At 37.7% G+C, this 21,908-nt stretch overlaps 1 protein-coding gene across 1 annotated transcript in view; it reads right to left on the bottom strand.

Moving 5' to 3' along the window:
• COL4A3 (collagen, type IV, alpha 3 (Goodpasture antigen)) overlaps positions 1–21,908 on the bottom strand; it is a 136,020-nt gene that overhangs the window by 113,543 nt on the left and 569 nt on the right. The window lies entirely within an intron of this gene.

Below are 21,908 nucleotides of genomic sequence, written 5' to 3' on the forward strand. Positions count from 1 at the left end.
GTTTCCACTGTTACTAGTGTTCCAGAAATTAACTATGAAAAAAATATTTAGTTTTAGCTTTCGTAATTACCAAAATAAGAAAGTGATTTTTATTCAAAGTAACCTGAGATTTTGCTGGTAGTTGTAAACACAGTTGACTTCACTTACAATTACATTGAAATTTTTTGAAGTCGAAGGCAATAGTGTAAAATTTCAGCTACATCTGTTTCCAAGATGAGTTATTTGGCACACCTTGAAATCTGATCATTCTGATTTGTTGAGTCACTGTAATCTTCTATTACAGTCCCTTGGCATGTTCTTTGAATCCTTGACTGGGCATGGCCACCAGGGTGCTCCATAAATGCATCTTGGAAGGAGCTACTCAACAGTTATATATGGCTGAGGCAGAGTGATTTTGTGAACTGACTTTTAAAACACTTCTTAGCTGATTGTATTTCTTGGCCTCTCACCCACTTAAAATTTTTTTTGGATAAAGTCTTAATTCAGAAAAGGAGTCCTATGTATATATCAAGAGTCTTAATATTTGGATTCTCTGGCATGGCAATTTTGTTTCTGAGAATGTGTATGAAGAATATAATCCTAAATCTGGAGCAGTGTGTCATATATGAGTATGATCATAGCAGCATTATTTATAACAATAAAAAATTTTAAATACTCTAAATGTCCAATAAGAGAGAAATGGTCAAGAAAGCTTGAATGCCCTAAATGTCTCATAAGAGCGAAGTGGTTGAGAAAGCTTCAATGTTAATCATTGTTTGCAAGACCATATAAATGTTATGTATGTAGCCTGTTTTAGTAAGAGGGGAAAAAAGACATAGAAGTGTATGCACACTTCACATCTATATTTTTAAAAATCCTATACACAATAGAAGTGCTAGAAGAAAATACTGAAAACATTCATGATATTGTCTTTAAGTAGTGAAAGTATGATTGATTTTCTTCTTTCAACTTTTCAGAATTTTGCACATTTTCTTTAATTAGCACACATTATTTTTATAATAGAAAATCATCAATACATTTTGTGTTAACTAAATGGTTAAACATCTCAACCTCAAAGAATACACAGTCTCTCATCCAAATGTATTTCAATCTGAAATAATAAACCCATAAATGTTTCTAGAATATATATAAGACACATTTATCTATTTATGTGCTTGTTTCAGACTGTAGAAGTATTTCCATTTCAGTTTTTCAGGGATGGATCCTGACTGTTATGAGAAGCATCATTTTATGTCCATGTTTTAAAAGGGTACCAGGATCTGCAAAAGACAAGATTCAAGGCATGTTTGCATGACCAGCAGAGAAGGTAAGAGGGTGTCATGGAGCAGGCAGGCCAGGTGGCAGTAAGGGAGAAGCATTGCTCTCTTTAAGTGTGTCTGCAGCTCTTGAGGAAACTGCATGTGCCTTGCATTAAAAAAAAAAAATGTATTTCAGTACTTCCTTACTGGGAGAACATTTCAGCTTGTTTACCAACAGTGACTGCAGCTAAAATGCAAAGGGAAATTTGTTGCATGTAGGGGCTGTTTGCTGCCTTTTGGTATGAGCCCATCTGTCTCCCTGGCCACTGTGATTGCTTTAGAGCATGCAACTCCAAAACTTTTTTCTGAGGATTTCCGCGAAATGAAACTTTCCGATTTTGGGGAAGAATTACTGGTGGATGGTTTCTCTTCATAGTAGATATAGCACAAACACAGAAGTATATTATTGAGACTATGAGAGAAAGCAACCTCAGCATAAAGCAGACATAATATAAAGAGAAGAGTAGGGAAAAACCTGGTCTTTGATACCACTGAAACACTGGATCCAGCCTCACCTGAAGCCCTCATGACCTCTGGATTTTTAAGTTATGACAGTAAATATATATTTTTTTTATTATTTGCACCACGTTGAATAGAGAGTTTAGGTTACTTACAATTACAAGGCTGGTAATTATTAACATAATCTGGGTATATTTAATCCTTACTTGATAAAAGGAGTGCATAATAATATGGTAAAATAGACCAACGCTTTACTGTTACTGGTTTGTAATACGAATGTAGCACAAGTCCCTAGGTGAGGGCAGTGCTTTGATGCTGCATTTGGGCAGATGCAGAGCCATTCACCTGTCATCACCAAGTCATGTCGATCAGATGGAAAGAACACACAGAGGTGCTTGCTTCTCTCCACCGCCTGGTGGTTTTCTTCCTTTGCATCCCCTCTGCGTCTCACCTGGATCACCACCACACCTCCTCTGTTGCTCTCTTCTCATCCATCCCCCACACCACAGCCAGGGTGCTCTTTACAAAGCACAAATCTGATCATGTTTCTCTCCTCTGAAGCCCTTTCTGTGCTCCCCACTCCTCTAAGGATCAAGTTCAAACTCCTTCATGTGACCCTGCACCATGGAGCCCCAGCATGGGCTGCTCTGCTACCTGGGAGATTCCCTCCTCCTGTCCTTCCTGGCTGCCTTTCAGTTCTCAGCATGGATATCACTTTCTCTGGGAGGGCTTCTCTGACGCCCCTCTATGTGCCTCTTGGCCAGGCACTCTCTACCACCATGTTGCTGTCCTATCTATCATACCACTTTACAATTGCCTGTTTATTGGTCCCTAATTCTTGCTAGACTGGAAGCTCTATGAGGACAGGTCCACTTTTCTCACTGTCATATCTTCAGCCATAACACAGCACTTGGCACACAGTACATGCTCTATAAATATTTGTTGAGTGAGTTCATTAATTATAACATATGGCAAACCCATCCCATAATACCATATACATATCAATGCAAAAACTTATATTCTGCATGCATATATGTCTGTCTAATTCAGCGAGTAATTTCTTTGGTATTGCAGCACATTTAAGTGAAAATGGTTCCAGTTTTAAACAAGTTCAAAACATCTCATTTGGGTTTTGATTTCATGAATCACAGAACCTGTGCCAATTTTCTAAACAAACTGCTGTAACTCTGTTACGTGAGATGGAGTGGGGGAGAAGCTCTCCAAAAATAGCTGACCGGATATCCCTCTTGGAGGCTTGGGTTATGTCAAAGTATTTTGTGTTAAGCCAGTGCCTCACAATGGATCGCTGGGCTTTGAAAGGCTATTTGGGGTCCCTGTTCAGTGTTAAATATCTGCTTACAAATGGAGTCAAGCTAAAAATCTAGAGGAAAGGATACAATGTCAAAATAGTTATCACTTTCTACCATTTGATACTTAAAAAAATCTGATATTAATAGTACTGAAAGTGATTTCTTTTTTGAACAAAGTCCTATAACAGGGACACAAAAAACAATTATATCATATATATACCAATTATCCTGATATGAGCATCACATATTGCACACAGGTATTAATATTCAATGTGGCAACCCACAAATATGTACAATCAACTATGTTACAATAAAAAAAAGTATTTTAACAGATTAGTGAAGAAGCCAAGTTTTCTATAAAGAAGAGCTGTTAGATTCGGGTTTAGCATACTTTTCTATTGGAATAGAACAAGCAGATAACATCTGGAGTTACTAACACTTCAATTTTTAAAAAAAAGTAGTTTGGGGATATCATTCTTACTGACCTCATAAAAAAACAGTGGGGATTGTCATTTTGAGTGTTTATGATGGACCACAGCCTTGAGCACAGCTGATTGGACCTCGATAGGTGAGGCCACTGTGCTGTGTGGGGCCGTGACTCAGAAGCTCTATCAAGGCAAAGATGAAATGATTAGCTGGACCAATCAGGTTCTCTCTGGAGATGTGACGAATGGGGCGGTTGGTAGTTGGAGTAGAGCTGAGACACACAGAGAAGGCAGGGGACACATACACATGGCAGGAGAAGCTGTGAATGAGTAGAAACCATGAAGAAGTGGAGGCTGAGTAAGCAGAAACCATGCACTAGAAACACACAGTAGAGGGGGGAGGTATTTGGTTGTCTGGGGCAGAAATGACAGAAGCAGAAACCTGTATGAAGTTGCTATTTGTGGGTGCCTTGATCTTGGACGTCCAGCCTCCAGAACTGTGATAAATAAACGTGTGTTGTTTACAAGCCACTCAGTCTATGGTATTTTGTCATAGCAGCACAAATGGACTAAGACAATGCATTTCATCTGATAGAACACCCCTCAAAAATGGAGGGTCTGCAATCTCAGGAGCCTCCTAGGTTGGTGTAGAGGAAGTATCTCCTTGGGGGGAGCCCTGGCTGGGCTTTGTAATTCTGATTGTGGGTCAACCAAATTCAAACTCCCCTTGGAGGCTCTCACAGTTAGCTGCTCCCCACACTAGCCTGGCCTCAGGAGAGCAGAGGCGCTCCACTAGTAACACTGGCCTTGTGCAGGGGTAGAGATGGGAGAACATCACATTCTCCCCTTAATTTCCACTAAGACAACCAAGACGATGGTGTTGTCATAATCATCATTGTTGGACAGTCATCAATCAGAGCTAACACTTCAACATTTTTTCTTGGTTTCTTTGACTTCTCACTATGGGATATGTCTTATCCTATTCAATTTTCATAACAGCACTATGGTAGATGGTATGACAGAAGCTTGAATTTATAGTAAAAATATAGTAAAAATAAAACCAAATCAAATAACCTTCTGTTCTCCAACCCCTGCTCCTCAAGTGGGGAAACATTTTAAAATAGAAGGATTAACTAACACACCACCTGCTATTCTGCTTAGCAAACTGCTGTCCACTCCTATTCTGCTGAAGTCCTCCCTGTAGGAGATGCTGACTGTCTTAATATCTGGAAACTCTTCTGGTGGCCCACAGGTGTGGATTTCCAAGCCCAAGAGGGTAATACCCAGGGTGAGGCAGGCGTTCTGTCTGTTCCCTCAGTCTGAGGCAGTTTTTCCACAAGTTCCAAGGACCGTTTAGACCAGAATCAACTGGGATGTTCCAAGTGAAGATCTCCAGGCTATACCATAGACTTACTGAACCAGAATCCTTGGGGATTTTGCCAGGAAATCTGCATTTTCCAATAAGCTCCTCAAAGAACGGTCATGCACACTAAAGTTTGAGAACCACTGGTCTAAAGTGTTCCTTCTGAATTTTACTTCTCTTTTTACTTTTTCCTGTTGATTGACAGGGAATATTCGCTCTCATCTGTGGGGATCACAATTACTCACTGGGCAGGGCCTCCCTCTCTGGTCTCAACAGGGCTAAATATTTACAAAAGATTATAAAATAGCAACATGGTGATGGGAGTGGGGGAAACTGGTGCACTGTATAACAGGTTAAATGATATATACACCTCTTCATATTTGAGGATGAGCATACTGCCTTAAACCTACATTTGCCATTGCTTTTTCAGTAGTAATGACTGGTTTGCCTTATATTCAAGAGCAAGAACAACTTGTAGGATTACTATTTTTCTCACGCAGCTGGAAGTTAACCAGTCTATATGGAGATTTTGCCTGATCTTGGTGTATGACTAACAGCACCACACACTAACTATCTGGGGTAATTTCCAAGAGCCCTTTGTCAAAGCACCTTAAACCACCCACCCTTCATTTAATCAGTAATAAATGAAACCTTGCAAGTAGCCAGAAGCTTTTTATTTTTTATAATTTGATTGACTGAATCCACTTCTAAAAAAAAAAGAATTCAACCTAATGTTAAAAGTCCAACAAGGCAGCTATGCAAAGTAGGGGTCAAGAATGTGTACACAAGGTTAGAGAGAATTTTTCCAAAATGTGCTTAATGGAAAAAAAAATGTCTAGTCTTTTTCTGTATCTAACACGCTCTATTTGGTTTTTCCGGTTCCGGGTACAAATTTTAAGCATGTTCAAATCTTGCTATTGTGTTTTATTAATTTGATATGTTACTATTTTACATTTTAAGTTATTTGAAGCAGTTAAATAGATTACTGCAGGTGGACAAGAAAAGGCAAGCCCCCAAAAGTTAAAGGATGTCATCATGAAAATTGACTTGGAAATGAACAAAAATATAGTAGTATAGCAAAAATACAGAATGGGTTTTTCTTGGTACAAAATGTACAGATCATAACTTCTTGAGGGGCATGATAGGGCAAGACAGAGGCAGAAACCAAGCTGGCACACGAGGTTGCCTTGCTGAACATTCTATGTCAAGTATTTATTCCAAGTTACATCTTTTGGGAGGAGCTAATATTTCAATGGTTACCATTTCTTTTATAGATTGAGTCACTCTTGATTTTAGCAGGGCTCACACTCATACAAGATGTGCACAAAACTGAAAGCACCTCATAGTATTGTGATATGCAATAATTATTAATTCAATTGTCGCAGTCCCCAGTCCATCTTGGGTAACTGCAGGGTGAGTTTCCTAGCAAGAGTTCACCCACATGCACTTGCTGTCCAGCATTTGTTGCTGAGGGCACCTCTCTCCTCACGTTAGTATAAGAGGTTCCTGGGCTGGGGTTAGAAGGTTGCTGACCCACCAGTTCTGCTGGCCAGACTGTTGTCTGGATTCCTGATGCCTTGCCAGGGTTTTTAGGTGGCAAGCAACAGAAATGATTTAGGCTAACACAATGATCAAAAAGGAATTTGTTGGAATGACATGGAGCGGCACACAGAAACTGAAGACAAGTTAAATAAACAAGCCTCAAAAAAGACCAGCCCCAGGGCTGTTGTGAGGATCAAGGTACAAGAACTAATGGAGAGTTGTTGCAGGGCACTGCTGTCAGGATGAATAAGCTCCTTGCACTTTCAGCTGTAGATTCAAATTCCTGGGAGAGGCCACTTGACTGGCTTGGCTCAGGTCATGTGTCCAACCTATTGGCTCAGGGACTGATAAATAAATGAGGGGAGGGGAGTTCAATAAAGTAAAATTGACATGCTCCCACCAGAAGTAGGAAAAGATAGTGGCCAGGAAAAACAGCAGATGTGCATGGCACTCTGTTTTCTGGGTGTCCCTGGTTTCCATCTGCCTGCCTATTGGCCTTGGACGTACAGTCCCATCTTAGTTTGGGGTCCTTCTGGCCAGATCTGACAGCCACCACGCTTAAGTCACTCTTCTCTGTGTCTGCTTCCCAACTCCTGGTTTGACCTGAAGTCTTAAGTCAAGTATAATTCCAATGAGCCCTCTGGCTTGTGTTTGCCTGGTTTCCACCCACCACCTTGTTCTGGTCTCTGGTTCCCATGCTTGTCCCAACTCTGCCCTGCTCCTTAAGACTTTCAAATATTCCTGAGCCACCATTTTCTTTGTTTTTGCTTTCTTTTTCACTTTTATAACTGACATAAAATTAAATATATTTATCATAGACAACTTGATGTTTTGAAAAATATATACATTGTGGAATGACTAAATTAACCTAATTAACATACACATTACCTCACATAGTTGTCATTTTGGTGGTGAGAACATTTAAAATCTACTCTCCTAGCATTTTTCAAGAGTACAATATATTGTTATTAACTATAGGCACCATGTTGTACAATTCCTGGACCACTATTTTGTGAAAAATTCTCCAGATTCACCCTATTCTGATGTTGGTCATTGTTATTCCAAGCTCTTTTGCCCCAGATATTTATCTATATAGTTCCAAATGTTTTTAAAAAGTGGCAAAACAAGCAAGCAAACAGACCACTCTCTTTTCTTTGGAAATGCACAGTCTTTAAGAATCTACTTAGAAAATACTTTGAATATGTTGGAAAGTCAAATTTTTTCGTAAATCCAAGTCAGTGGGTACAATGTCATTAGGAACAGTTCTAATTTAACTTAATTCAAGTTTATTTGTAATGGTAATTTAAAACTAAAAAAATTAAAATAAATACCCTGTGATACAACTAGAATCTCATTCTTAAAAATGAGTAGCTCAACTGCTCTCTCTGCATGCTGATGTAGAAATCATTCATTGTGTGGTTGCTGTGGTAACAAAAGAGTATAAAATAAACTAGAAGAGTTCTGACTCCTGGGATGTAATAGATTAAAAACTGGATGATGATTTGTTCAAATACTGCCAAATACCACCGTCCACCAACATAAACACTTACTGAGCTCCTAACACGTGCTAGGAATGGTGCTCAGCATTTACAGGCATTGTTGTGTTTAATCATCCAGGCAATCCTATAGGTTCCTATTTTTTACATTAAAAAAAATTTTAATTGACATATAATTATACATAATTGTCAGGTACACTCTGGTGTTTTGATACATATATGTGTTATATAATAATCGGGTCAGGGTAGTTAAATGTATCAATCACCTCATGCATTTATCATTTCTTTGTGGTGAAAACATTCAAAAGCCTCTCCTCTAGTTACTACGTAGTAATCAAAGTTTAGCTGTTAATCATAGTCACCCTCCTGTGCAATAGAACACCAGAACTTATTCCTTTTATCTTATTCCCACTCTACAGATATCTCAACAACTTAGTCAAGGTCATGCAGCTAGTTCTTGGTGGGGTGGATTATGTAATGATGGACTCTCTCAATACCATCTCAAACAAGTTTGGGTCTGTAAAAAGGTTTGCACAAGAGAGGGGTCCTCATATTAAAAATGATGAGAAATGATAGAATTAGAGTTCAGAGGTAAAGTATGATTGGAATTAACCATCCCTTCATTTTATTCTAATGCATAACTGTGCTTCCTAGTACTTCTCCAGGGGAAGATCGTCTCTCAGGGGTCACAGCTTGCTTTGGTGGCTATGATGAACATGATCACCTTTAATCTGCTTTTACAGCCAGGAACAACCACTCCCATTTTAGGAACGAAAAGCACTGTCCTTCGTATTGGAAAAACAGGAAAATTGAAGCCAAGAAGAGCAGATAATAACAAGGAGCCCACTCACACTAATTCAGTGATTTATCCAATTGAAAAATCACAGCAATTTCACATGTAAAAACAGCTCAGACTTTAGGGAAGCTTCTCTGATTGCTGCTTTCTTAGGTGAACTTTTAAAAACTGATTCCCACGTAAATCATTTACAGTATGCTAGTTAGTGGACGTTAGAGTAATTGGTATTAGTCTTCTATTTTTATATCCGAAAATGTTCAACAGGTTGCAAATGTTGATAGCTTAAATAAAAAGTTCTTGAATTATACGTGTGATAGTTCGAGAGTGGTCTGACTGCTATTTTAGATCAATAGGGGCAGGTCAACATTTTCAACATTTTTCTCTACTACGAAATCTTGGGTCTTAAAGTCTTCATTTCAAGTTTGTCTTTTCCTGCACTATATTTTCTTCTGAAATTACAATGCAGCCATTATATAATCTACTGCTGAGATTATAATGCACTCACATGCTTATCAAGCAACTGCTCAACTTGATAAGAGAAAGTCATTGTAGTTTTAATTTAGATGCATGGTTTCAGCCAGATCAGCCTTCAAGAAACCTAAAAAATAAAAAAGAGTCTAAAAAAAGTTTCTAGGTGCAAACGTCCTCTGCTGGGAGATCTTTGAAAATGAGTGAGAGAAGCAGGAAGGGATGGGATGAATGGAGCGGTGTAGGAAAAGAGAAAATTGCTCCTTGATACATTGATTGAAAATTCTCTTTGAACGATTGGAATGATCTTGAACCGATTCAGATGTCCTATGGTGACGGCAAATGGGGGTGTGTTCTAAGAAAATCCTGGCTCCATCCAAAATATTCCTTTGGTTCATTTTTGGGCAGAGCTGAGACAAGTCAATTGGGGATAGGTAGGTTATTCTAGAAGTAATGCTGGGAAAACTGACTATTTGGGGGAAATTTTAAAAATTTAGATCTTCAATTCACAGCAAGTCATATTTTAGATTAAATAAGAAAAGAAGATAGAATATATATCAAAATGTGAACTCTATATTTATGAGATAGAATTTTGGGTTGTTTCATTTTCTTTTTGCTTGTCAGTATTAAAACTATATTTATCATTTGACAAGCAGAACTTGTAGTATAAAAAAGAAAAAGTTATGCCAGTTGCTCTAATTAATAATTCTACTAATTAGTCTATTATAAAAAATTGGTTATGTAGGTAAGGAAATTCATTATGGTGTTGTTAATAATTTAAAAATTAGGTTAAATTATGGTCCGTAAAAATAATGTAATATTATACACTTATTTTTAAGGAATATTTAATGATGTGAGAAAATACTGACAGTATAATTTCAAAAAAGCAGGATACAAAATACCATATGCCATATGATTACATTTTTATCCAAATACACCAAAATATTAACACTGGTTACCCCTAGGTTCTTATATCAGGAGTTATTTTTGTTTTGTTTTACAGTCATCTATATACCCCAAATGTCCACAAATGATGTGTATCGTTAGGGAAAAAGATTGATAAAGAATATTTATGCCCAGTTTGATGATTAGTTCCAGTGGCTTCATTTTGAAACCTCACAAACATTCATCCTCTGTTTGAAGGATATCCCAAGAGTTTCCATAGCACGATGTACTGGAGTTAAGGTGCTAAGTAAATGTGTACAAAGTGAATTTACATTGTTGACCCTGTTGCACCAGTTACATATAAATGGAATTTGAGGGAGGCTGTTCACCAAAGCTGCTTCTGTGGCTTCTCTTTTAAATACATGTCAAAGATCCCTACACTTTAAATATAAGAAAGGAAAAAATATTAATATTAAATGTTACCCAGGACTATTTCTATAATTAACAGGTGTTTTAGTTGGTAAAGTTACCATAAAAGTGATCAAATCACTGACTTTTAGCATAAGTATTTTCATGGGATGGTGTAAGATAAATAAACTATTCATTTTTTAATGGGGTCAGTGATAAGGGAGGATGTCATTTCTGCTGATGATTTCAAATAATGTTATTAGAAAATACCAGCAGTAAAGAATGCACTGAATAATGTTTTTGAAAATCAGAAACTCCTTAATACATTCCAGGAAGTTGATACTAGGTCACGAAATAAAAGGAGAATTAAACCAGTATAAGAAACATATTTGGACTATTGCTTTTCTGATATTGAAACTCATTCCTGTCTCCGTAATACTTGGCATTCGTGGAATGCTTGACTGTGTGTAAAACGTGTTCAACTGTATCATTTCTGGATATAGGAGGGGCAAGATTTTATCTGCCACATTATGTGATTGAGGAAATGGAAGGTCTTGGAATTTGAGTGACTTGCCCCAAACTGTCACAACACTGTCTTTCTTCCAGCACACGATGAAGGGCTCTGACTGCTGCCCCATGCTGCCTCTGCCTCCCTTAGACAGCAGGGTGCCTCAAATGTCCTTGCCTGCATGACTGCCCTCATAGGGTCTGGGGATGCTGCCTATTCAGGTCACATGGGCTCTGAATGTGTCATCTCAAAAGGCCTGAGCAGAAACTCTGAATGGTTCTGTGGCACAGCCCCAGGCACATGCATTACTCAATAAATCCACCTCTTGGTTTTCTTCTGCCTTTTCTGCAGCAATTAGAGAGTGTTGGCACCCGCATGGAATAGGTAGTCTGGCTTCCAGTCAGTAGGAAACTTATCTCATGAGATTTCAGATATGGCACTGTTTTTTGTTTTTATCACTTTTTTTTTTTTTGGAAGGGATTACAGAATCTGCTTTTGCCTAAGATAGCAAAATAAGGAGAATCCAGTCCACATGTGTAAACCTTAGAGCACTGCTGCTAATCACTGACAGGGGCTCGACCTGGGGCATACACCAGAGGTAGGTAAAGGTACCACCCAGAAGCTCTACTTGTTGCTTTCAGAACTCATCACCAACATTTTTAAGTACTTTACTTTGAAGATAAACTGTTTGAAAGCCACTGAAATCTTACTACTTTCCAGCTCCTTTGCAATCACATTTGTTTAATAATGCCTGCAAGTTCACTGTTCTGTGCACTCTCTATTCCTTATTCTTCCTTCTCAACTCCACTTAAATTCTGCTCTTCCAAATTTACCATTATTGCATGTATAATTCTATTGTTACTGTCTGCATGCTTATCTCAGCCTCTCATTTGGTTGCAGACTCCAAGAGGACAGGAGAGGCCATGTGAGTTCTACCTACTTTTGTCCCCAGCATGTAGTACTGCACCCAACACATAGGAAGATGTGGAAAAGTATTTGTTGAATTGTTGAATTAAAAAATGAAGCATTTGATAATTCATCCAAAAAAATGTTTTAATTTTTTATGCCAAAGGATTGAAGAATCTACTTATTCTTTATTGACTATTTAGTTTTAGTATTGAGTAAAATGTTGGCCCAATTCCATAAACATTCATTGAGGACCAGCAATACCAGGTGTGATGCTAAGAGCTGGAACCACAAGAATGGATAAGACATGACACTTGTCTTCAAGGGGTTGAGTAGGGGAAGCAACACGCCAACAGGTTAATCTGTTTCTACATTGCAGAGACAAATGATGCTTCAGTAAATAAAAGTAACTAAATAATGCTATTGATTATAATAAGGATAAGGGTGTCAGGAAACATTTATCTTATATAACTAAAGCATTTTAAAAATTGATCTTATCACAAATATTACTTAATTACTTAAATGATAACTACAGTGGCATCTGACATTCCTTTTCAATAATCTGGGAAGACTTTGATAGGAAAGAGTCCTACCAAATATCCCTAATAACCAGAATTCCCAATTATAAACCCAGTTTCTCCACTAACTTGATGAATACCCTTGGATCATACTCTCATCTGGAAATCAGGAATGATATTACCTAGCCATCTAACTCTCAGAAATGCACAAAATCAGACATTTGGTAAGAAAGCATCTGCATACATAATCATTAAAACTATGATTTTACTAATTGTTTATCTTCAAAGAGTTCCATTCTAGCATTATTTCTAAACAATTGGAAATAACCAAAATGTTCAGTAGAAGGCATTTCTTAAATAAATTATGATACCAATCAACAATGAAGTTCTCTGTAGACATTTAAAAATTCTATTTAGAATTATAAGTGACATAAAAAATTTCACCAGTCTATTGTTAGGTAAAAGAAGCAGAATGAGAAAAAAGTCTAGAAGGGAATAAACCAAAATGTTAACAGTAATCATCTATGGGTAATGTGGTTATAGACACTTTTTATTCTTATATTTCTTTTGGTACTTTTAAACATTTTCCGAATTTTGTATAATACATACAACTTTTTTTAAAAGCCAGCATGTGAACTCTTCAGCCTTCCCAATATCTTACACAAACAAACAGCATGAAATTATCCTATCATCCTGGTTAAGCAAAGAAAATAAATATCTTGCCTTGTAGCCTTGGGTCTCTCCAGACATACTTTGTCATTTGATACGAAGGGAGAATATTGCAGATTTCTCAATTTCCCACTTGTGGAACTTTTTCCTGGAGAAGTACATGTAACAAGAAAAATATCCTGGTGGGAAAAAAATCTAGTGACCTGTCTGTTTTGTCTACATAAAGACAAATTTCCCAATGTTTCTAAATACACTTGAGCTCATTTTTAAACACTGGGATTGCTTCTCTAAGAATATGGAGAGGCAATCTAATTAACAAGCATGGATCTTAAAGATTAAAAATGGAAAACTCCTAACTTACCTTATCACTACTGTCAGAGAAGTAAAACATTTTTATGTAGCTATATTTTATTTTTTTCCTTTTTGTCTTTTTTTTCATGACCGGCAACGGATCGCAACCCTCGGTGTTGCACCCGCACCTCGCTCAGCCAGTGAGCGGCCGGTCTGTATGTGGGATCCGAACCCTTGGCGGGAGCGCCACCGCACTCCCAAGCGGCGCACTGTAGCAGTGCGCCACTGGGCCGGCCTGCTATATTTTAAATAGCTCTGAAGATCACACATTTTTTAACTATTATCTCACTACAAAAATTAATATCAAAATGCTGGCAGTATAAAATATTCTTTAAATATATGTGTGTGCAGATTTATATGTATACACACACGTACACATGCATATAATACTTACCATGATATATGGAAATATTGTATGTACAGAGCATTAGAAATCAGCTGGAGTTTTCACCTTCTTTTGTGTGTGCATAATGATTACCACGTTAATTGCCTGAACCAAGCAACAGGGACAGACTGAGCAATTGCTCTGTTGGTTTCTTCTAGTTCTTCTCTCTTCTCCTGAGGGTTCTAGCCCTCCTTGTCTTAGAGCCCTCCCTGCCCTGGGCCCCTATCATCTAGGACAAGGGCCCTGTGGCTCAGCTTCCTATTTCTGCCCTGGGCTTCACAGCCACCTTCAGCAAATTAGACCCATCACAGTGAGGTTGAGGAGAGAATGACAGAGTTCCTGGTGAAAGAAGGTTTTCACCCACCCCTTTCTATGTTGGCTCATTCCCAAATGCAACGTGAACTCATTACTCAAGCCATGCACAGGCCTGTGGGCTTATCCCACCCTATGCAGTGAGCAAGTTTCAGTCCTAAATTAGCATAACCATGATGAACCCTCCCCTGTGGGGTACCCGGGCTCCTGTTTCCCTCTCTTGCTGCACCCCTAGCAAGACACTCAGCATATTCTTTCAGGGGCATGGTTTCCTTTGTGGTGAGTAAAACCCAGCCTTTAAATTTTATTTATTTATTCATTTATTGATAAGTTCTGCTGGTCTTGATATTATTCTTTGACAACCCAAGAGCCATAAAATTAGAAGTGTCTCATCTCTGTTTACCTTTGAGAGGCCCTGGCCTGGACCACATCTCTCAGCACTTCCCAAGGCTGTCCCCACATGTGGCCTAAGCCTATTGTGGCTCCTCAGAAGGACTTTTCCAAGCACCTCCGCCTAACCTTCTCCATCACCACATCCCATTACCTCCCAGCAGCAGCACAATCTGTGGTTACACAATTATCTGTTTACTGTCTCCCAACTCCATCGTGGCTGGGGATTCAGACTTTTCTTTACCAGTGAATCCCTAGCACCTGGCCAGTGCCTGTCTTCTGTCCTATTCTCTCCTTCTGGCTTTTAACATTAATAATAATAAAATAATAGTAGCTAGAATATAAAAGCTGGATATTCATTCTGTACCATGCACTGGGTTGAGCATTTTATCTGCTAGCAATACTTTATGACCATTTTCAGATAAGACAAATAGACACTTTTTGGAAGTGACGTGGCTGGAGTAACACTAAACTTGCTACCTGGCTGGACTCTACTGATAATTTGGTTTATAGTTTAAGATGAAAGGCAAGGTGTGGTCTGTTGGTTTTCAATATATTTCTCCTTTCCCCCACTCCTTTTTCAAAGTATTTGCCATTTTTCTGATGTTTTTTTGAATTCTTCACATGCATAACTTACTCATATTCTGATGCAGGTACATATGCATAAATGGTAACTTGTGTAGCTTTAAACTCTGCAGCCAACTGTCTTAATTTTCTGGAGAAAACATTGCACAGATATTTAGCCACAAATCATCCTGATTTATTACCTTTAATCAAAATGTATCATTTTGACAAATATTTATATCTTATGGCAAATAATCAAAGTGAGTTCCATCCACAGATATGACATTACAGATTGTATTCCCCTCTCTTGTCTAGATGCCACTTGCATAAAACTGAGCTGTCTGGGACGGTGGCCCCAAGTGGCTATAGATACTTGCAAATGTGGCTTGTCCAAATTGAGATGTTCTAGAAGTGCAAACACACACACAGATCTCAAAGACTTGCTATGAAAAAAAGATTGTAAAATATCACATTAATTATTGTAATAGTGATTACATATTAAAATAATAATATAGTTGTATTGGGATAAATAAAATATATTAAAATTAATTTTACCTGTCTCCTTATTTTTTTAATTTGGCCACTAGATAATGTAAAATTACATATGTGGTTCATAGTTATAGCTCACATTATATTTCTATTGTATGACATGAACACAGATGTTTATTTATCTGAAGTTCTGACAGTGCCAACATACTCTAATTCAGTCTTGGCTGGAAAATGTACCTGAAGCCAGAGTCCTTAATTAGCAGTTATGTGAAGAACTCCAGGAAGAATGAAAAGACTGACCTGGTGCTTTGAGAAGATAAGAGAACCAGTGATTACTTCTCATGAGATCAATGTAGAATCTGGAGTAAAATGTTTTCTTGCAAGATTTGTACTCATTTTGTCACCATAAAGTCAATCTTCTGTCTAATCTTTTTTGCTAAGAGCAAAGAGTTTTCTTTTATACTGAGAGGGTTTTATTAATAGTTCCTAATTCCTACTGATGTGTAACACTGAGCATTTTTATTCTAGAAATTATGTTAAAACTAGAGTTATAGACTATGATTGTCACAGAAGGTTAAGTTTACCCTCCAAGCTTCACCTGCTTCATTTGGAAACTTTGCTCTCTCTCTCTCTCTCTGTCTCTCTGGTCAGTGGGCTTCAAGACCTTTCTGTTTGTAATAATGGTTGAGACAAGGGGCAGAATGTATGGACTGAATGTTTATGTCCCCTCGAAACTTAAATCCCTAACTCCCTATGTGATGGTATTTAGAGGTGGGTTCTTTGGAGGTAATTAGCTTTAGATGAAGTCCTCGTGATGGAATAAGTGCCCTTATAAGAAGAGAGCTAGCTCTCTTTCTCTGCACCGCATGAGGGTACAATGAGAAGACAGCACTCTGTAAGCAGGGAAGAGGGCCCTCACCTGCACCTGACCATGTTGGCACCCTGATCCTGGACTTCCCAGCCTCCATAACTCTGAGGAATAAATATCTGTTTAAGGCATTCAATCTGTGATATTTTGTCATAGCAGCATGAGCTGACTAATACAGATGCCAACAGATTCCTTCTACACTACATCAGAAATGTGTGTTTTTCTCCATCACACATATCAAATATTTAGGATCCCAAGTTTCTCACTTAGAGGTGTTGGCAAACATATAGCCATAGTATATATGTCTTAGGTGGACTCCCATGGGTGTTGATCTCCTGTGTTGGCTGCATGTAAACACCAAGCATAGTGCTAGGAGTTCACACACATTATCTTAAAATGCATGAATCTATATCCATAAAGTTCAAAACAGGCAAAACTAAATATAGCACTTGGAACAGATGTTTAGATGATAAAAGTATAAAGAAAAGCAAGGAAGTGATTATTAGAATCCAGATTCTAGTTTTTTTCAGGGAAGAGAAAGGGGATTGCATCTGAGACTGATGCAAGGGTAACTTCTGGGGTTGGCCGTGCTCTGTTCCTTGACCTGGATGGTTGTTCCTCGGGCATTCAGCTAGTAAGCCATTACACTCTACATTTGTTAATGCACTTTTTATATTGGTGCCATCAATAATAGAGCACGATTTAAGAAGAAACATTATGACCAATTAGGGTTTATCCAGCAGCAATACAAGGATGGTTAAATATTTTAAAAATATTTTAATTTACCACATTGACTCACTACAGAATATATGGTTTTCTTAAAACAGATTCAGACAAAATAAATAATAACATTAATATCTATTTGTTGAATAAAACAAAACAGTGAGATTCAGGAGAGAAGGAAACTCCTTAACCTGATAAGGAGAATCTATTAAAACTCCACAGCAAAAATCATACCTAATGAAATGTTGGAAGCATTCCCTTTAATGGCAGTAATGAGAAAAATTATCTGCTATTACTGCTTTTATTTAGCATCGCACTAGAAGTGCTGGTCAGCATAGTAATACAAAGAAAAAAGAAATAGAGATTAGAAAGAAAAACTAATTATTTGCTGATAATATGGCTGGCTACATGGAAAATCTAAGAGTATCTACAAATTATTAGAAATAATAAGAAAATTCAATAAAGTTTCTGGACCCAAGATCAAAAAGTAAAAGTCACTAGCATTTCTATGCACCAGCCGTGTGTATATGCACCAGCAATAGTTACCCTATATGTTCAATGCAATACCAGTCAACATCCCACAGGCATTTCTAATGGAACTGTGACAAGCAGATGTGAAAATTCAGCCAGGAAAGCAAAGGGAAAGAACACCAGTGACAATTTTAAAGAATAAAAATAACAGTGTAATTGTTCTGTCTGGTACTTATCCTATCAGACATAGGTTTAATATAAGTATAGTGATCAAAAACAGTGAGGTAGCAGATATAATACTGCAAAACACTGAGGAAAAAAGCATATTATTCTGTAAGTAATATTGGGGCAATTTGTTATCTTTGTGGAAAAAGTTAAAATTGGATCCCATAAGTAGAAAACAATTCCAGGATTAAGAAATCTACATCTAAAAGTGGTAAATTGTAAAAAAAAAAAAAAAAAAAAAAAAAAAAAAAAATTTAAATGTAGACGAACATTTTTATAATCTGAGGGAAAAAAGGATTTTTTCAACTAGGTACAAAAGATGAGATATCAAAGAAGGATGAATAAGTTTGAGGTTATATTGAAAAAAGTGTTATACATTAAGGCATCAATAACTAAATGAAAAGATAAACTAAAGATTGGAATAAAGTATTTGCTATACATTCAAATGATAACAGTTTGGTATACAAATATTAAAATAACTTCTAATTAATGGCAACCAAAAGGCAAAGTCCACAGTAGATGAATAGGCAGGGAGCTGCACCTGCAATTCACACTGTTAGAAATATAAATGGCCAATTAAAATATGAAAATGTTTACAAACTCACTAGTCCAAATAAGACCTCATTTCATACCCATTAACATCTAAGCACACCAAGTTTTACTGAGGATATGGGGAAATAGGTATGCTGTTGGTGTAACACTTTTGGAGATCAATTTGACAATTTCTAATAAATTTAAAATATGCTTTCTCTATGAACCACCTAGGAACTCAAATTCTAGTTGTCACGACGGTACATATACAAAGACATGCATTGCAACTTTGTAAAATGAAATGTGAAGACAAACTTACTCTGCTTATGGGGATGAAAAAAATAAGCTGTGCTTTATTTATATAACTGGACACTATGCAAAGGCTATCATTACAAATAAACCACATCCATGAAGGGTCTTCAAAAAGTTCATGGAAAATTTGTATTACCTTTCAATTCCATTTTTTCACAAACTTTTTGAAGTATTTTCATATGTATATCACCATGGATAAAATCCAAAAACATAATATTGAGTGATAAAAAGCAAGCTCCAATTGGTATGTGTAAGATGAAACTAACACACGTGAAACACCACAAAACAATAATATTTATTTTTTGTGGACACACGCACACACACACACAGAGTATGAACACAGAACTCTGCAGGGGAATGATATACATAAACCTCCTGGAATAGAAGAAGTAAAAAATGTGTGTCTGACTTTCTGTATTCATTCATTTTTTTTTTTTTCCTAAAGGGAGAGATCTGAGAGCAAACAAGTCGAAGTTCATTAACATTTGCTTCATCTCAGGGGATAGATGAATTGGTGTCTGTTACATCACTTCCTGTTTAAAAGGTTTCCTAATTCAACTTAATTTTTTAAATTTAAAAATGAAATCGGGGAGAAAGCATCCTCCCTAAATGCAGCTGTTTTTCTGCTTTTGATATTTACTTCTTATAGCTCTGCCCTTTCTGGAATTTTAAGGCAAAAAGACGAAGGATAAACTATGATATCTTAATCTGTGAACCTCACTTTATCCAGAGATCAAGGAAGGAGCTCTCTATACCTCAACTCCAAAATCTATCGCCTGAGGCCACAGCAAAGCACCTCCCAGTCTCAAGAGGGTAGTCTGGTCCCGGGGAACAGCTCTCAAGCCTGGGGATGCACGGAACAGCCAGGCTTGGAACTGGATGCCCGTGCAAAGCAGCAGAGGTATTTCACTCTGGTACTTCAGTACAACTTGTGTGGGTGGACAGTTCCACCCTGTCTACACTCAGGATGTGGGGTCAACACCACTGTATCTCCCTGTTCTGAGAAATGCTAAAGTGAAACTGGAGAAATTCAGAGCAACATAGGTCCTTAACCAGGGTAGCACAAAGATCATAAATATGATGGCCCAAAGGTTAAATTTAGCTCTCACTGATACATTGTCTGGTCCATACTATGTTTTTTGGGAAGTTGTAGCTTAGTTGCTAATATTTAGAATTTGAGAAGTTTCTAATAAAAACTTAAGTCCAAGCTTCTCTCCTGAAGTGACTCTGGTGTGGTTGAGTCTGAATTCTAGAATGTCAACAGCTGGTTGGCCTTGAAGATTGACCCCTGCCCCAGTGCCTCACTCCTTACCTCACCTGCTGGCCCCAGTAGGGATTTCAACTCCCCCATTTTACAGATGAGAAAACTGAGGCTCAGAGTGGTCAACTGCCTTGCCCAAAGTCAGAGTTACTCTGTTGAGCGAGTCATGTTGGCACATATTACCCAATCATCAGTTAACTTCTTGTGATTCCTTTTCTTTACAAGATGAAGGCACATTTCATGATTTTAATGGCATATTTTCTGTCTAATCTAGCAGGTACAATGGAAATGATAATTCTTAAAACTTTTAATAAAGGCTTACTTCGAGTGATAATAAAAAACAAACAAATGGATTAATTGTAATATCAGCTAGAAGTCATCAAGATTTGGCCAAAATCAAAACAGAAAATTTTGCATGTAAAAGGTAATAAGGGAATATAACAATATAATTGAAAATGGTGTAATTAGAGGTTGCACAATCACAGAGCATCACTTTTTCAGGCTGATCCTTATCTGAAAGATCAAGTACAATCATCTCCCTCCCCTTTCCCAATCTTGTTTCTTTTCTTTGGAGTCCAGAAGAGTCAGGAACTCTTCCCCAGGCCTCTCACAACGTACACTTCCTTTAGTTTTTTGCTTTTGGGATTCATTTGTTTCTGGCTAAAGCTGGTGGATAATCCACATTGACTTGGATGGGTTTTATCTATCATGCCCAGCAGTATTTAGTTACTTGGGCTGGGCATTCCTAGTCTATGCAAAGTGCATTTTTGTTAGAACCAGCTACATTAAAAGATTACAGTGGATTACAAAAATCCTTTAGTATGTGAAACACTAAATAAATGTCAATCAATAGGGCAATGGTTCAATTAACTTTGGCACATTGTGAAAAACTATGCAACAGAGCAAAATGAAAAAGAGGGAGATCTTAAATCCCAACATGAACAGATCTGTAGGTTGCAAAAGGATAGATGCAGCATGGTATCAACTGTGTTAAAAAACACAAACAAAAACACATATTGTTTGTGGGTCCTTATATGTGTATGTTAATGCACAAAAAATGTCTAGAACAAAACATGAAAGTGGTAAGAGTGGATATGTCCAGGAAGACAGGGAAATGGGGAGAGAGATGGAGGTGGTCAAAGGGGGCTTTAGCTTTGTGTATAACGTCTGCAATGTCTTTTTTTAATAAAATGTCATCTATAGTGTCAATTTAAAATTTAATTTAAATAAAAAAAACTTGGATTTTATGTGGCTATAGGTTCTAAAACTCTTTTTGTGTAACACAAATATTTCTGTGACTATTAATTTTCATAGTTTCAATCATGAAATTTGTAAGACATCTGCTCATCTTGGAAATGAAACTTACTATACTGTGTTGCCACCCAGATTAATTTTTAAGTGTAAAAATAACACAAAGTATTTGAAAAGTTAAATTTCACTTTTACCAATTAAAATCAAGTCAGTCTAACTCTAGGAGGCATAACAGCTTTGGAGAACACGCCGTTTATCTTTAATGGCAAAGAATAAGAAATATGAGGCAGATTTAAATGAACCAAGGATCACCCAAATTCCAAATCAAAATCAAATGAAAGTGAAGGATTGCTTAATTTATTCTAACACGAGTTCTAAGCTGCTCTTAATTTTTCAGTGACATCAATGGAATACTGAAGGACAAGTTTTGACGACGGGGAAACTGAGCTCCAGAGAGGTTGGAGTCCAGGGTGAGGTCATAATTAGAAAGTGGCAGGGCTGGGACTCCCCCAAGCCCCCCTGCTGAGCCGTCTGCTCTGATTCACTGAGGTGACATCGCGCACCCGCCTATCCGGCCTTCTCACATGCCATCTCTGGCGATTGTCTGTCTACTTCTCTATTTGCTGACTTCTGGAGGCTTTGCCCTCCATCCCGCCTCCTCGGGCACTGACAGGCCCCCTCCTCCCGCAGCCCCGCGCCCTGCACCTGTCCCCGGGGCATCCCG

The sequence above is a fragment of the Galeopterus variegatus genome, unplaced genomic scaffold, assembly GCF_000696425.1.
Source record: "Galeopterus variegatus unplaced genomic scaffold, G_variegatus-3.0.2 Scaffold310, whole genome shotgun sequence".
Taxonomy (NCBI): Eukaryota; Metazoa; Chordata; class Mammalia; order Dermoptera; family Cynocephalidae; genus Galeopterus; species Galeopterus variegatus.